Below are 820 nucleotides of genomic sequence, written 5' to 3'. Positions count from 1 at the left end.
GTGTGGTTTGGGCTTTGCTTCTGTAAAGATTGACAGCCTTGGAAACCCTGTGGTGCAGTTCCACTCTGTCCTCCAGGGGCGCTGTGGGTCAGAATGGACTCCAGGACATTGGGACATTAGGGGAAAAAATTTTTTTTGAGGTAATATGGATTTTGACACAATTCTGTGGGACACATATGTCCCAAGTGCACTCTGCTGGCAGGATTGGTGGGTTGAGGCCCGTTTCTTCAGATTCATGCAGTTTTCCAGCTCTCCTCCAGGAGGTAGCAGGTACTACAACTGGGATAGCAGCTTCCCAAGGCTGAGAACCTGAGAATATTCATGGGGGATGCATGCCCTACTGGTCATGAAAAGGTTAATGTTTTCCCCCTAATAAAATTTTATGACAATGGCACATCACTTGTAGTAACTGAAGCAAAATAATTTCTTTAGAAATCTTAAACCTTTAGTTAGTGTCCTTTTCTGACTTTGTCACCTTTATATTTTATAAACTCTTAATTTAAACCTTTTATAAGTAATCTGTGAAAGGAACCCAAACCAGTTGTCATAGAGCTGACTGCAATTGATAGTGACCCCGTGGATTTCAGCATAGAGCAGTACCCCACAGGGTTTTCATTGGCTGGTCTTTCAGAATTAGGTCTCCAGGCTGTTCTCCCAGAGGGCCTCGGAGTCATCTTGAACCTCTCCAACCTTTTGGGTAGCAGTTGAATGAATTAACTGCTGGCACTATCTGCCCCACTGTACCAAGTCGATTCTGACCCACAGCGCCCCCAGAGGACAGAGTGGAACTGCACCACAGGGTCTCCAAGGCTGTCAATCT

General features: G+C 45.4%; 1 protein-coding gene across 1 annotated transcript in view; it reads left to right on the top strand.

Annotated features, from left to right (window-relative positions):
* The window catches only part of LOC103208341 (neuroligin 4 X-linked), a 344,239-nt gene that overhangs the window by 320,217 nt on the left and 23,202 nt on the right, over positions 1–820 (top strand). The window lies entirely within an intron of this gene.

This window comes from Orycteropus afer, unplaced genomic scaffold, assembly GCF_000298275.1.
Source record: "Orycteropus afer afer isolate SDZICR_OR568_19922 unplaced genomic scaffold, OryAfe1.0 scaffold00426, whole genome shotgun sequence".
Taxonomy (NCBI): Eukaryota; Metazoa; Chordata; class Mammalia; order Tubulidentata; family Orycteropodidae; genus Orycteropus; species Orycteropus afer.
Note: the sequence above shows the minus strand (reverse complement) of the source record. Positions and strands in the feature narration are given on the sequence as shown.